Source organism: Polypterus senegalus, chromosome 12 (genome assembly GCF_016835505.1).
Source record: "Polypterus senegalus isolate Bchr_013 chromosome 12, ASM1683550v1, whole genome shotgun sequence".
Classification (NCBI taxonomy): Eukaryota; Metazoa; Chordata; class Cladistia; order Polypteriformes; family Polypteridae; genus Polypterus; species Polypterus senegalus.
Window position 1 is genome coordinate 105,179,848 of NC_053165.1, and position 14,511 is coordinate 105,194,358.

Below are 14,511 nucleotides of genomic sequence, written 5' to 3' on the forward strand. Positions count from 1 at the left end.
AAATGCAAAATTTACTTTTATCAGCGAACATAACTTTGGACCACTCAGCAGCAGTTTTGTCTTTAGCCCAGGCGAGACGCTTCTGACGCTGTCTCTTGTTCAAGAGTGGCTTGACACAAGGAATGCGACAGTTGAAACCCGTGTCTTGCATATGTCTGTGCGTGGTGGTTCTTGATGCACTGACTCCAGCTGCAGTCCACTCTTTGTGAATCTCCCCCACAGTTTTGAATGGGTTTTGTTTCACAATCCTCTCCAGGGTGCGGTTATCCCTATTGCTTGTACACTTTTTTCTACCACATCTTATCCTTCCCTTCGCCTCGCTATTAATGTGCTTGGACACAGAGCTCTGTGAACAGCCAGCCTCTTAAGCAATGACCTTTTGTGTCTTGCCCTCCTTGTGCAAGGTGTCAATGGTCGTCTTTTGGACAACTGTCAAGTCAGCAGTCTTCCCCCTGATTGTGTAGCCTACAGAACTCGACTGAGAGACCATTTAAAGGCTTTTGCAGGTGTTTTGAGTTAATTAGCTGATTAGAGTGTGGCACCAGGTGTCTTCAATATTGAACCTTTTCACAATATTCTAATTTTCTGAGATACTGAATTTGGGACTTTCATTAGTTGTCAGTTATAATCATCAAAATTAAAAGAAATAAACATTTGAAATACATCAGTCTGTGTGTAATGAATGAATCTAATATACAAGTTTCACTTTTTGAATGGAATTACTGAAATAAATCAACTTTGTCATGATATTCTAATTTTATGACCGGCACCTGTATATTTCTCTGTTATACCTATTAAAAACTGATACAGCAGATAATAAAAGAAAAGAGAAACTGTGAGTGACAAATACATTATAAACATTTAGCAAACATGTTGAAAGTTCCAGGGTTGACAAACTGAGCTAAAAGAACAACCTTTGGTGACTGTTGATTTTGGCAGATGATCAGCAAGGAAGAGAACTCAACAGGATGTCAGGTTATTTGAATCATCAGGCATTTGTTTACATGAGAGGGCTTTGTTGGAAAAGTCGTTGTTTCCAAAGGGCCCCTAATGTAAATATTGTACTGTTCAAAGTTAGGTGCTGTTAAAATGAACATCTCTCTTATGATGTTGCTGTGCTAGCAGAGCACATCAGTCAGATGTCAGCTGCTCTTTGTATGAAAAATGATTTACAATCTGTATAAGGCTTCGAGGTTCAGTGACCATTACATTTACATTTATTTGCTTAGCAGTCTCTTTTATCCAAAGTGACTTACAAGAGAGGCCGCCATAAGTAAGTAAACATCAGTCTGGGGCCTGTTTGGGAACAAGTATGACGGGAGAAGGTCACAAAACTGCTCATCACAAGTGAAGTGCTCAGAACAAAAATACAATTTCTAGATTTTCAAAGCGTAACAGCTATCACCATTATGTTTATAAAATCTCCACAGGAATTTCTGACCTGACCCACTAACACCACTAACACTACTAACAAAGTATTTTTTTTCCACTATGAACTGAAGTACAAGACTGGGCTGTGTTAACCGGGATTGGTGGTTTAAGACCTGCATCTAAAGTACTCCTCTGACGTATTGTCCTTTTTTGTTCTCTTTCTTCAGAGGAGGTGTGTCACAGTGTCTTGTGCAAGATGACTACTCCACCCTAAGTAAGGCTTGATGATTTTACATGGAGGTCTCATATTGGCACAACAGTAAGTCCTGCTGTCACACAGCACTTTGGGCTCAAATAATGGCTCTGTTACTTTCTCCTCCATGTGTCTGTATAGTTTTTTACTCTGTTTTTCTTCCCACATCCCAAAGACATCTGTGTTAGGTTTTTAGTACCTAATTAGATGAGGGTGACTTGAGATGGTCTAAAACCCATCCACTACTGGTTCTTACCTTCTATTCAATGCAGCCATTGCATGTTCCCAAAAACTGGTTTACATGGATTCACTAAGTTGATGGATGTTATAATATAAATGATCTTTCCATCTTCATTTTTATGTTTAGGTAATTATTTACTTTTTCTCATGTTGCATGTCTCCCAACCAAAGATCTGTAAAATTTTATGGCTTACTTTATAAAATGACTCTGTTAGCTTTGTCATATCATTGTTGACTTTCCTTCATCCATCCATTATCCAACCCACATCTGTTAATTGCCTACTATGAATGTTTAGTTAATTATTATTTTATTTTCATATTGGAGACATTGTTAATATTTCTTTGTCATAAATCAATTTATGAAATGCTATCTGGTGTTAATTTCAATTGCATTCTTACTTGCTTGAAATGGTATTTTGCAATAATGCTCTTTATGAAAAGTACCGTGTATATAACAAAAAAAAATTGATTTCCACGGAGACGTGATATTTAAAGTTCAGGCCTCTTCCAAGGATGACTCCAAAGCTTGTCCCAAATGTGGATGTCAATATCCAAGAAGAAGGAGTTTTATGATGGACCTCACAAGAGGCCATTCCTTTTCAGTGCTGTTCTGGTGTTGACACATGGTGGTGAAATTGGTGGTTTGCACCAGACCTCTGTCACTGAGCTACAGTATATCGCAAACAAAGCTGACGTGATTGTGTCAGACCCTGGCCCTCCTCTTTTTCTGAAATTTCACCTGCTGCCATCAGGTTGCAGATTTAGGATCCAGAGGGTAAAGAGATTTAATAATTATTTTATACCAAGGTTTGTAAGCATTTTGAATTCTGTTACATGTAGCGGTGCTGCTAATTCTGCATTATTATTATTATTACTGTGTACTGTTTTAAAAGTAGTTCCTCTTCTTTGTACTAGTCTCAAGTGTGTATTTATATAATAACACTTCTTGTCAGTTTTTGCATCTGGGGCTTATTTTCTTGTATCTGTGTAACAACACCTTATGTTTTTTACTTTCCTGCTGCAAACAGATTTCCCTCTGGCATAATAAAGTCTACCTAACCTAACATCATTCAGACATTGAGAGAATTTGTTCCATCGGTGACATGTTTATATCCAGGACTGGGTGCAAGAAAACTGTTTCAATACAAATGAAGACTTCCCTGATAGATTAAAGAAACTACGACCCATTGCTGCTTTTGCTCTAACACAAAACAATACCAAGAAGCAGAACTATACCGATGGCCTGCTGTAATAACCTGTATGCCACTGTGATTTATTCTTCAAGTGGTTGTTAGTGTCACATGTCCAGTTAACGTTTTACTTGCATGTGCTAATTAACGTGCAATATGTCATCACCCTGTGGTGCCATTATGAGTAAGTCTAACTAAAACTTTTCAAAACTTTTGTCTTACTTAGCTGAAAAAAATCTCAAAATATATTTGACATTAATTAAGAACATACAAAAAGGTAAACTACACCCATTCTGTATTCTTGGCATTATATTCTGCTTTCTATGATGTTAATCTGCATCCAGTCCTGCAAGAAGGTCCTCCAACTTGCAGTGAGAACTTGGTTGTTGGTAGCCGGTTTGGCACTCCAACCACTGTAAAAAAACCTGACACTGTTCCATTTCATTTGAACTCTCCTCTCTCTCTATTCTATAGGTATTCCATGACACATATCTTGAGGGACCTTGATTAGCACTAAAATTGGTTCCTTATTTCAGAATTTTAACCAAAATTAAGGCTATTTTGTCATCCAAAAGGTTACAAGATTAGATGATTAAGCATGAAGACTGAAGTGCTAAATTGCAAAAATGAAGATATAAGTAGGCTTTGGTAAATGTACACATTTACATACATGTAATTCTAGGTTGCATTTATGCACACATATAAAAGAATTTTAACTCTTTCAGGGCTGATGTTGACTTTTGTCAAAATTCAGGGGTAGAGGACGGTAATGGGCTGTAAACTGTGACAAAACTTGCCCTTATATTTTAGTTCGACTCTTTTTGGTTGAAGGAAAGTTATGTAGCTTTGCTAATTTGAGCTCAATTCTCTGTGTGTGAATGAGTAGTGAAGAACAAACAGCCTCTAAAATGGCATCAACATCTGGCGTGACTAAAACAAATGTGCAAAGCAAAATACTCCATGGACATTTTACATATTATCGCTGAATCAAACTCTGACTTTTCGGACTCGGAGTTTGATGCAAGTGTTCTGGAGATGTATAATGAAAACGAAAGTGAGGTACCGGCATCAGCCTATCGGTCCCCAGCAGATCGTGGCGCTGAACACGTTCGAGTAGCTGATACACATACAGCAGTGTTCGCCTAGGAGGACCACCACTTATGATGACAATGGGTACTAACCATATTGCTTCACATTGCCACTGCCACCCACCTGCTGCGCAAAGACGAAGAAGTAGCTGGCCCGCCGTGCATTTCTGCTGGCCATCGAGCCATCCCTGCACAGCCACTGCTGCCAGAGATGCCAAACAGCTGCCAACAGACGTTATATGTCGATTTATGTGTGAAACCAGTGCTCTGGATGCCTTTCAGTAAACAGTTTTCGGAAAAAATATTCAGCCCTCAAAGAGTTAAGCTTGTACTATGAATATTTGTGATTTTTTTAGTGATTTTTAATCCTTTATTTGCTAAATACAATTTCTTTTATTAGGAATTTATCATTTATTGCATACCGCAACTTACTCACCAGAGAGTTTTGGGGTCAGGGTGCAGGGTCATCTATTTGTACAGCACTCCTGGAGCAAATGCAGTTGATTTGCAGGCCTTACTCAACAGCCCAGCAAAGTAGCATTCCTTCTATCACTGCCGGGATTCGAATCATCAAACTTTGAGTTACCATCCCAGATCCTGTAGTGGAGGAGCTGTAAGACAAAAAGAAACATCCAGAAACAAACTCAAAGCAAAAAAATATTTTACAGTGTGGTTATAAAAGTATTTTCCTCTTCCTGATTTTCTCTATCATTGTGAATGTCTAAAATTTAAAACTACACAATAGACCCCCTGAGTGAAGAAAAATGTCACTTGTTCACGTTTGTTTTCATTCCTTATGATTTTTATTCAGAGTAAAATGGACTGTCTTAAATAAACTCTTACAGAGTCAATGTAACCCTTCAACATGTATATAAGGTGAGAGAGGACTCATCCACCATATTATTCACATAAAGTGTTAATTTAGGATTGTTTTTTCCTGTGCTGCATGAACAAAGTCATCAAAGTCATCCCACACCAATAATGGTTTTGCATGTAATGAAAAACTAGTATGAAAATAGAGAAGCAGGAGGCGCACAGGACAACTGGATTGTTTTGAGGACTAATTATTGTAAATAATATTTGAATAAGATGTGCGGCCACTAGGGTTAAAGATTCAAACCCCACACACAACTGGAGCAGCAGAGTCATGGAGATATTTTATTTATAACAGTACATCAACAGGCTTCTTTTAGTCAGCACAGTACAGCACAATCCAACCCAATCCTTCCTTCATTCCTTCTTTTTTCTCTCCTTCCACTCTTCTGCAGCATGCCTTGTCCACATCCTCCAACTCCTTGTTTGAGGCCAATTGGCTCCTTTAATGCCGGACCCTGAAGTACTTCCAATGGCACAATTTTGTTCCCCTGAAGCACTTCCGGATCAGGTGTAACAGCCATAAATTAGGGGTGACCTTCTCCTTTCTCTAGGTGGCCACCGAGATAAACCAGCAGGGCTGTCCTCCCTGACTACAGCTAACATGAAGCTCTATGTGACCCCAAATGCCAGCTGAGAATCACAACCTAGTCCACTGGAGGACTATTTGTAGCAGTCTCCCATTGTCCTCCCATTAGATGGGCAGGGAAGCAGCACTCATCCATCTCACTGGTCCCACCAAGTATGGTGTCCTCCTGGCTGGTGAAGGTATGACCTTCCTTCTGGGCAGGAAGGTCTGTCCACCTGTGTACATTACAGATGATAAAAAGTGTTGTTATTCTACCCAGCTGTTCACTGTCTCTCTCTGTCAACCACAATGATTAAGATCTTCCACCATCTTCTTAGATTTCATTGAATTGGTTGGCTTTTGGACTCTTTCTCCAAAGTCAGCCATCAGGACACAACTACAGAGACCCTACCCAAAGACAAGAAACTTGGCCATTTTCTAGCTGTATCAAACACTTGTGTTCTAATGAAGTCCTGTCTTCCTGTGCTTTAAACATTGTTTGTTTCAAGAAGTTAGATCTGCGTTAAGGTTGAGCTAGGGGCTGCTTTGAATTTTGATCATCTGCTCCCTGCAAAATGCAGCTGCTTTTAATGTTTTTTTCTTTTCTATAACAAGTAACATATCCAAAAGAGCTGTTACATGGACATTGATTATATACATTTTATGCAACTAATTTCTTTGTATTTATCCTTAAAGAAGGTGTGAAGGTAATTACTATGATACCAAATGTTTAATTTGATTAATTTTCACATATTATAGTTCAGAAACAGAGGGCCAGACGGAGGTGATAAAAACACATGAGAATTAAAAAGGAACACAAGTAAAACTGAATCTACACCACTCCATTCTAAACTCGCTGGACATTGTTAGAGAACAGCATCTGTGACGTACCAGGAAGGGGATTTATGTTCAGAGGCAGCCCTGTTGTTATGATCCCTTATAGTTTTGCTTTACAATTTATTTTCTCTGTGCTGTTTTATGCTGTGTGTCATGCCTGTTTCATTACACCCTTTTATATTTGCCTATATGTTTTCTTTTTATGGATCTGAGTTCCAAACCCTAGTGAATGTTATGGTCTAACTTGGACTCCATCCATTAATTTTCCTTTTCAGTCTTGACTCCCCCTGCTATACTTTGAAATCTAATTTTGAAATGGTTTTGTCCATTATGATAATTGCACTAAACAATGTAAATCAAAACAAATCAAAGTGAGCATTTAGAAACAGCCACCAGAACTCTCATGTTTCAATTAGTTTGACAACCTGCAAGAAGACAGTCTTAAACCAGTCAGAGACTATAATGCCACTATTATTTCATTGATGGCATTTATGAGTTGCTGCATACAGAGCAGACACTAAAAGAGTGACAACATTTTACAGGAGATTCCAAGAACTTTTAAAAAGAAAGTAATATATTCAAAGAATATATAGCCTCCATAAATGCTATATTATGTTAGAGTGCTTTCTGATGGATGTCTCAGAACAATTCAGGTATTTGGGAGTCACAGTCACAATTCCCATAGGAATGAAAAATTAAAAACAGAGCTCTCCTTAATATCTGTTTGGTTTCTCCTCAACAATAATGAGATCAGAAAGAAATAAAATGGAGACATTGTCTTCTGTCACATGTTTATCAGTTTTTTTCTCCTGAGAAAAATAATACCCCAGAATTCTCACCAAGGGTCTCCTCTTGAGTTTCAGTGGAGATCTCAACAAAGTAACACAGAGGGCTCAGATCTTCCAAATAGTGTCTTGACATTTTTTTTTTTTTGCAGTTTGAGAGTATTTTGCATTGTGCGCTCAGTAATATATGGAGAAATGCATGAACGGTAGTAATGAAACACTTTTCTACGATTACAAAACTGTAGTCCTTGCTTCTGAATAATACTATTACTTGCTCTTATTTATATTGCTGTACTCTAGTCAGACCATACTCATGCTGGAAGAAAAGGTAGGCAGTGTGGCATACTGGAAAAGGCTTTGGGTTTCAAATCCTGAGGCTGTTTGTTCAAATCCCACTCCTGACATCAGTGTGCAACTATGAGCAAGTCACATCATCTGCCTGTGCTCCAACTGCAAAAGCAGAAGAATGTAACCAATTATATCTCAAATATCTCAGTCTAATAATAAGTTAAAAATGTAAAGTTGTGAAAGAAATCTCACAAAACATAGCACACTATTTCAAACCAAATTCTCAATTTTTACTCTGTTGTATCTCATGTCTCCTTTTTTTTAAAGCTCTTTCTCCTAAGGAAGTTTAGGAGAAACGTCGGTGACAAAGCTGATTTTAAATGAACCTTGAAACATCAACCTTTGAGAAGTAAAATTTTCCAATGGTTTTTTATATTTAACTTCCATAAATTAGAAAGTATTAAATGAAATGTTCCATTCATCAATACATATGGTCAATTTCCTAGCAATCAAACTGTGTGTCATTCGAGTAAAAATTGTGACAAATACTTTAAGGCGAAGACACTGTTCTCTGCAGCTCCATCACTGGCTAACTTCAAATTCCAGCCCTCCTTAACATGCACAGTATTTCATTTATGATAGTCAGCAGGAGTCACAACCTTCAGAGGTATCCACAGTATCTCGATAATGTGTTTGCCCCTGTGATCAACTCTGTCTTAATTAAAGAATTCCTCAAACAAATGTTAAAAGAAATCCCCCTGACTACTCTAATACTCCATTGCTATCCATGAATGACCAGTAGGGGGCATTTCAGCACCCGAAACCCCAAACACAACCACACAGACTCAAGTACCAGGTGCAAATGCAAGGATTATAATGATAAATTACCTTACAAAAGTCTTCTTTAATAAACACAATTGCACATCCAATTTTTTTCTCTCTTTCTTTCTTGCTTCTCCTTCAGTCCACCCAGGAAAGCTTAGTCTGTCCTCCACACTCACCAGGATGAGGTTATGCAGCTTCTTCATTCCTGGACCTGGGAGTACTTCTGGTGCTAGGGCATAGCCCTTTGGAAGCACTTCTGGGTCAAACATTAGCCCCAAAAAGTAGGGATCATGGATCCTTGCAACACCCTCTGGCGGTATGCACAGAACCCAACAAGGCTGCCTCATGGGATTACAGTTCCCAGTATGCCTTGTGGCTATCCATACAGGTAGCATCACACAGGGTATTTCCAAATTTTATCACCTATAATCACAGTGTGCAACAGTAAACAATAATAGGCAACATCCAAAAGGGACCAATTTATCAATATCTCAGGCATGCAGTGGAATTCATTTATTCACAGTATACATTCTTCCTCAGTCTGTGCAAATCACAAGTGTAAGTCATCTTAGAATTGTACTTCAGATACATCTTTGTACATTATCCAAAAGATATCATGGACTGGACATTAATTAGAAATGATTTCCTATAAGCCAGGTCTTGCTAGGTCATTTGTTTTGGCATTATCCTAAATTAAGACCATTTCGTATCTATCAGATGCTAAATTTACAAGTATTTCTTTTATAACAGGAGTGTTTGGAGTAACATCAAATGAAATCAGACTCTCAAGCAATAAACTCAGTTATTTCCTGCACTGTATTGCTAGTGAATTGAGTGGTTTTACTTAACTGGAAGAATCCTACAGCACTTCCATAACTTAGTGAGAACAAGATGTCTTACATTATCTAAAAGTAGAAAATTTCAGATTTTATTTATTTGAAACAACATAATTTTTTTTTTAATTAAGAATACATTAACCTTAATTTAAGATAAATAGCTGTTGCCTATCATTTATCATTTCAAATAACTCTGCACACTTGGTAAAGTATCTTAACTCTCTCTTTATGATATGTTTGAATGGAATATTTTTTTTTTCATATGACAGTTGTAAATTCCCACACACACAAAAATAGTAAAATGGATAGAGGTCTCAAAATAACTAAAAACTAGATCAGTACTCCTTCAGTTCTGGGCCCCCAAACATTCCTCAACCTTGGCAGCCATACTCAAATGGCAGGCACAGGCCACACAAATGGGGCAGAAGATTTTAAAGTCTAAATTTCACAAAATATCAAAGGAGAGAAAGTAAAACTGGGAAAAACCTCTGACTGAAGAAAACTAAACAAAGTTCCTTTAATTTTTACATATTTACTAAGAAGATTCAAAAATGGTAGCTCAAAAAGCTAGACAAAATAGGTTTTGCCTTAAAGGAATACTCCGCCAAAAAAAAGATATTTTTTATGTTACTTGCGCCATGTACTTGAAAAAAAAAATTATAATCTCATGATTTTATGCTGAATGCAAAGAAAAAAATTGTGATATGACAGAACATAATGGTAAAAATGATGTGAAAATGTCCATGGAATAAAAGAAATAAAATCTCAAGTTACTTGTTTCACATAAACCATATGTCAGTTATGTAGTTATATGCTCAAAATGTGCAAAATGCATGCTTTTTTCTAGACTATTGTTTAATATATACCTTGAATAATGTGGATGAATCTTGGATGTTTGCAGATGTGCAGTATTGGTCATTTTTGGCTTTTTATATCATAAATGTTTTTTTTGGCAATTCTGTATGAAAACATGAGATGAAAATGCTTTCTCAGCCATTAGTACAAACCACATGGGGTAAGTAACCTATCATCCCCAAATCAGTTTTGGGTGAAGTATTCTTTTAAGCAATGTCAATAACACAAACCAAAAACACAATCTAGGAGTCAAAACCAGGCTTACACAAAAACAAGAATAACAGAATAAATAATCAGAAACCTAAAAGCACTGCAGCTTCTCCGTTTATTCGTTTGTTCCCCCAGGTGCATAATGAAGTGGCCCCAACTCCTTGGGTTCAAAATAGAGGAGGCTGGGCAGATAACACAAAAAGCCAATATGGTATCCTGAAACATAACATTATAAAAATGAAAAATAACAGCTAAACTTAACATAACAGAAAATCATAATATTCTGTAAAACCAGTAAAGACAATCTGAAACCAAAAATAGAATACACAACATACACAAATATATCTAATAATACAACAAAAATATCATGAACATAAACAATAAATTTAACAAGGGCAACCAGCCTTGCTAAAGCAAAACAGCTATGTGTTTGATTGTTTTGTTAAAAGGATAAATACAATAAAAAAAAATAGTCATATGAATAAAATAGGAACTATGGCCTGGTTCTGGGTGTTATTGGAAAAATAAAGCAGCAAGTCACTGAGTGTGTGTGGCTGAGATATGTATTGACATTGAAAAACAAAAACAAGTAAAAGAAAAAAAAATCTGTATGCATTTGAAGAGGATAAAAAAACATTGTGGCGTCAGTCATCCCAAAGCTGCTCTTGAGTCAATTTGGGAGGAGGCTTTTGCCAACAGTGTCAAAGACATTAGTAAAATCAAGGCAGAAATGCCCTGGGGGTGACGTGGTATTACTATTTAGCAAACTGCTCATGAAGCTAAGAACTTATATTTATGATCTCTAAATCTTTACCAGAGGGTGATGACAGGCATAAATAATTTTGTCTTCAGAAAAGCTAATTTAGCATCAAGAGCTTTGGATATTCTTCATTGCTCTTCTGATATTTACTGAACAATATGGATTTTGTATACAAAGGGAAAGACATTGATGGTTTTTGGTCATGGTAACTACACTTTGATTTTAAACTCATCTGAGGACCATTAGAAATTTGAAACTGGCTTTATAATATCTTGTCTGTGGTGCTTGAATGAGTATGGTAACAAACATGGACATGTTATGTGCCAATTTTAAGTCATCCCATTGTAGGTCTAAATTATATCTTTGTCACAAAGATAATGTTTCTCTGAGTTTTTGAAAATGTTTCTTTTAAATCACTGGAGGGCACATTTAGGCTGATTTGAATTGCACTGGTGTCAATAAGCCCTGATAAATATCTAGTTACTTCAGCTGGAAAGCAGTTGTCATTTGAAACGACGGGTGTTACTCAATCAGAAGATCAATTTCTGTGTAACACTAACGCAAGGGAGAGAGCCAGCTGGGCTTTTACCAGCAATTCTAGTCAATTTGTTAATCAGCATTAATTTCAGCCTAATACAGTAGTAAGTACATTCTCCCTGTGTCTGAATGTGCTCAATTTGGGGTACTTCTGCTTACTCCCACATACCAAAAATAGAGCCAGTAGAATTAATGAGTAACTATAATATATAATATAGACCAGTGCGGGTTCATTCATGAGGATGTCCAATGAAAACTTGCTGTCACATTTGCCTGCACCTGATGCTTCTGGCTCCTTACGGCCCTGGAATAGACTAAGCAAGCAGTGTTGCTGAGATATACAGTAGGTTGGCTGATTGCTATTCTTCACACATACCTCTCCTATGGAAAAAGGGGGTTTGTTGGACAGTGGGAGATACCGGAGTGTAAACATTCTCAGAAGATGTACTGGCCAACTCATAGAGAGGTTGATCATACAGTACTGTCACAAGTGTATCTCCTCATTTAGCTCTAATACCCACAGAGGCATTCTGGTCTCCTATAATTTTCTGGATAGTTGACTGTTATTTTGCATAAAATGAATAAGATGCTTGTTTTAACTAGAATTTGTAATTGAAAAGGTACAACATCTGAAAGAACACATTTAGACTGGCATCTAAATTGCCCACCGATGGCTGCCAGGATTTTTCTCCTGGTACTCTAGTTTACATCTTACTGTATATCCCTAAAATGTGCACCTTAGGTTAAATGGCCTCTCTAAACTGCCCCAAAACAGCTGAGTGTGAGGATGGATGCAAAGGGTTGGCTCTGCTGTTGTATCCTATAGTGATACGACAGTCATCTGAAGCCCTGAACCTCATAGATGGATTAGAACAGGCATGTCAAACTCACTACCATTGGTGGGCTGCTTTGACTGCCATACATGCGTCAGCGGGCCGCACTGTAACAAATACTATTATACAATTATACAAAATTACTGTAGCTTTCTTTCCAATACTGAACACTTTAAAAAATGTAACACTTAAAGTTTAAAGAAAAGCAATTTATTTCCATACAATCTCCATGCAACAGCGTACCATTAGAGTCTTAGCCTTTTAGCTAGGTCCTTATATTATTGTATTATATTCATTATATTATATTCATTGCTTATATAGGAGTCTTACAGTGTGAGATCTATTTCTTTTGTCCCAACACTTGGCATGTCTTGTTAGTAACCAGTTCGTCAATATCAGGTTTGAAATCTTGTGCAGCTGCAACTTTTATGAGGGATGAAAGGTGCTCGACAGTAAGTCTTGAGCGATGTGAGGTTTTGGTAGCTTTCATTAACGAAAACAATTGCTCACAAAGGTAAGTGCTTCCGAACATAGACAGTACTCTCGATGCCAACTTACGGATCTGCACATATGAGTGTGGCAGGTAAGCATACAAGCCTGGCACAAAAACTTTGTTGTATTTTGCCTTTTAGAATAGAATCTGACTGCAGTTCAATCAATTCCATTTGGATGTTCTCAGGCGCATTCTCAACATTGTAAGAGAACAGCTCAAAGTCCTGTTCCTGTGAACTGAAATCACGAAAACGGTCACTGAATTCATTGCTCAGTAATTCAAGTTGGAAAACAAATCCTCCAAAAATCTAATTTTATTTTTCTAAGTTTACTTCAAAGTTTATATTGTAAAATAAGCTGATATGCAAAAAAAAAACCCTGACCTACACTAATTTTACAAACTCAAAATCACAAAAATTTGTTAATAAACAACTCACCAACTTCTCACGTCCACTTCAGATCTTCAACTGTAGTCTTCACTAACTGTTACAATACTAGCACAAAATTACATAAAACTAGAGCAAAAAAATGTGAAAATATGTTAGCTATTACTGCTCGTGATGGTCAGTTCTGCCCAGTGGCCAGTCTCAGCAGCCCAGCCAGTAGTGTAGCCTGTGTAGGGGTGGCTCTAGGCTCATGGCAGCCCTGGGCAGAGACAGAATTGGTGGCCCCTTCACCCGCCAATGTCAATATGGTATCTTATGCACGGTGGATGTGTCACTGCTCATGACACGCTTCTAAATGCACGTGTCCGTAACTTGAAAACCAAGTGGCAGCCCATGATATTCTCATTATGGCAGAACGTTATAATACTACATATAGCTTACTGCTCCAACTATAGCCACATTAGTAAATGCAGCATACTAATTGACAAGAAACACAATGTTTTTCGGCCACATTGCCATCAGCTGTGTTGTTATTTTCTCTTTCTGTTTTATGTTCAATATATATTGGGGTGGCAGCCCCGGGAATTTGGCGCCCCTGCGCCAGGCTGCTGCAGCCTAGCACTTCGGTTGTGACGTCGTGGCTCATTAACTTTGGTCAAAGTTCGTGGCTATACTAGCAGATGACGTTTCCGGTATTGTAATGCCATGGGAAAACATGCTTTGTCAGAAGCCAGAAGTAAGAAAACTCAGTAAGTAATGCCAAAGATGCAGAATGATCTAATCACAAACGATAGTAATCATTTTGTACAAGTTTAGTGCTAAATGTCATGCGGGCCACACAGATTCCTGTTGCAGGCCGCATGCAGCCCGGGGGCCGCGTGTTTGACATGCCTGGGTTAGAAGATGAATGGACAGCAATCTGAAAAGAACAAATGGGAGTACATATCTTGTCATGGTGGACACTTGTATGTGCATGGCAGAAGTGGACCAGCTCAGTTCTGGGTGACATCTACAACAGCAGGTTTTCATTATATAGACACTGAGAAGAATTCAGTAACTACATCCCTTGTTGACGGGTTGACTGATTCATTCTTTGTTGTGTGTGATGTGTGTTTTATTTTTGCTGTCATTTTCTAACAAATATTAGCATGTGTGTGTTTTAAGGATCTTTATTTTATGTTTGACTGCTTCTTTAAAAAAAAATTCTCATAAAGCCCCAAATTTCACTTAGCCAGGCTCTAGGTTTAATGATGAAGTATTAATAATTGCCACTCCCACGGTGGT